Genomic DNA, 3138 nt, shown 5'->3' with positions numbered 1-3138 from the left:
CCAGCAGCATACCAACCACGTGAAACGTTGCCTAACTTCTGTGAACCATTTGGTCCATTAACCTTACCGTAAGTGAGGCTGGAAAAAGCCAGCAGCATACCAACCACGTGAAACGTTGCCTAACTTCTGTGTCTTCTGTGAACCATTTGGTCCGTTCAACCTACTATCGACGTTCAACCTGCTGGCTGTTGAAAAGTTCGGAATAAGAGAAAAGCAGTAGAAGCAGTTCTTATTTTAGCCTCCTGGTAAGTCCTGTTCCACATTCTTCCAATATTCAAAGACAATTCACTGAGAACCGGTCCCGTTCAAGATAATAATAATAAATAATGATGATCATGATAATAACAATATTGTGTTAAGTTCAAGTTAGAATACGCCAACCAGTTCCCTTCGCACATAATCAACAACAAAAATCCTTTTTAGCTCAATGTTCTTTAGAAAAAAAATCCACACACATGGTTTAACCCTTGCAGATCTGTTTGGTCTCTAAACTCGACCCGAGAATTCTTAAGCTGTGTCCACACATCGTCGACGGGCGTCCCTCGGTATCAACTGAAATCGTCCACACTGCCTCGACAACATAGTTTAACCTCGATCGACCGACAGCCCTGTGTCCCTGTGTGGAGTTGTGGACACAGTTTTACCGGCGATTCCTCAATAGACGGCGGGCACGGTTTAACTTTATAGCCGCTGGCTATATTTTTAATTTTATATTTTATTTGCCCCTGGAGGACCAATAAAACATGACAGGGTTAAAGCCAGCACAATAAATTTATTTTATAATCAAGGCACGGAACCGGTTTTGAAGAAGAAGAAGAAGAAGAAGAAACAGGAATCTTACATTTCGGACTTGCGTATTGAAATACAAAAAAAAAAAAAAAATGTGGTCTGGTCTGAGTCATCAAATAAGGAATCGGGATTCAGGAGAATTGCAAATCCAAGACTTTCTAATAGGAAATCATTCTATGTAAAGCAATATGATCATTGAATAAATGATTTAATGATCAACAAGCATTGAAGTTTTGAAGAAAAAAAAAAAAAAATCCAAAGTTCTTTTTTTTCCGCCCGGGGCGGATTTTATCCTGAACTTCGATTTCGGGACGATAAGACCTCAGCAGTTACAGTTCCCTCTATCAAACCTCTTGAAAAAGTCCTTTCACAGTTTTCGCGATGCAGCTTCAATCGAGTCAGTAGTGGTATCACCAGAAAATGTTGATATTCAGATATGCACAAAAAATTGTGAAGGAGCTTCCAACTTCACCACAAATAACAAATGAGTCATGACATTTTTCTGGATTTAGATGAGCACATTTTCACCACAAAATAATTTTCTAGATTTGGATGAGCAAAGAAAACGTCAGCCAGCCTAGTTAGCTTAGTTGGTAGTGCGTCTGCCTTGTAAGCGCTAGGCCGCGGGCTCGATTCCCGCTCGGAGCGGATTTTATCCTGATGGCATAATGTTCGTTCTCGGAACGGCTGGCTTTCTCCTATCCTGTCTTCCTTCTCTCTTCGATTTCGAGACGATAAGACCTTAGCAGTTACAACAGCTCCCTCTGTCAAACCTCAAAAAAAAAAAATAATAATAATAATAATAATAATAACGTCGATTTTAATTAACTTCTTCTAACATTCTCAATCATTTTGCTTTCCAAAAAAAATCTTCGGAAAGGAAAACAAACGAACAAAAAAAAAAAAAAAAAAAAAAAAAGATAACGTCGATTTTAATTAACTTCTTCTAACATTCTCAATCATTTTGCTTTCCAAAAAAATCTTCGGAAAGGAAAACGAAACGAACAATGGTATTCTCGCCATTTTCCTGTGCAATTTTCTGACATCCGTGGGCGCCCCCGGGAGCTCAATTGATAAATTGATATTGATACTCGTCACGAGTAATTTTGCCTGTGAAAAAAAGAACTTTCTTTCTTCTTTTATTATTATTATTATTATTATTATTATTATTATTATTATTATTATTATTATTTAAGAAGAAAAACATTACTGAAGATTGACTTGGAAAACTCTCAGAGAGAGAGGAAGGAAAGACGGATGTATTGTGAGAGAAAGAAAAGTCAGGTAGATAATAAGGTAACTAACTAGTCATAATAAGTTCGCATTTTTAAAAAAACTTTTCTTAATTACCTACCTTGAAAAAAAGTGGAAAAAGAGTTTATAATGATGATTTTACAAAAGCAGCACGAGGATTCCCATGAATTCTCGGAAATCCAGGAATAGTTCCCGATTCCCGGAAAATAAACTCCTCATGTTCCAGGATGGGACAGGACGGGACGGATGGTAACCAATTATCTTTGAGCTTTCTTACTGAAATAACTTTTTTTTTCCAAAAATAGAAAATACGTATTTAAATACACTATCTTGTAGGTTATACTAAACATACATCTTATGCCCGCCATTCACGATCAGTTCTAACTGACAGTTCAAACTGTCAGTTAAAACTGATCGTGAATGGCCGAGGTATGCCCAATTGAAAAAAGTAAAAAAAAAAAAAAAAATCCTATTCTGAAAGCTAAAAGTTCACATAAACATTTAATAAGTCTTCTTCTTCCTCTTTCTTCTCCTCCTCCTCCTCCTTCTTCGAGTCTACAAACAGTTCCAAGTCAGGAGGATAATCAGAGGTCTCAGAACGAAGAAATAAGGTGTGGGGAGAGTTCAAATATAAGGGCAGGGTTCATGCAAGTCACTCTTCTAAGAACTAAAGCTACTCAGACCCAGCTAGAGCTAAGAGATTTGCTCATCTCTTAAGATGAAGTTTTATATTTAACTCCGGAGCTAGCTGGAGGGAAGTACCCGAGTAGCGGGTGTGGGTAAAACGTCAAACTACAAGTTGAACAAAAAGTTTTGGCGTTTGATTTTACACCCAGAATAATGAATGTTCGGCGGAAATTTTTTCAGAGAATTTCGTAAAAAAAAGGAATTTTTAAAATTGTGCTAAGCTTATTTGAATGCTTGTCATAAATATCGATCCCCGATTATTACACGTAGACAAATTTCATGACTTTACTTGGACTCGAACCACCAACCTCCAGATCCGAAGTCCAACGCGTTAACAACTGCACTGAGGTTGGTTTCATTATAGATACTCAACAATAACAACATTTTAAAAACTCTTCTAACAAGAAA

This window comes from Diaphorina citri, unplaced genomic scaffold (genome assembly GCF_000475195.1).
Source record: "Diaphorina citri unplaced genomic scaffold, Diaci psyllid genome assembly version 1.1 scaffold34, whole genome shotgun sequence".
Taxonomy (NCBI): Eukaryota; Metazoa; Arthropoda; class Insecta; order Hemiptera; family Psyllidae; genus Diaphorina; species Diaphorina citri.
The sequence above is the reverse complement of the archived record's forward strand: the minus strand, read 5'-3'. Positions refer to the sequence as shown.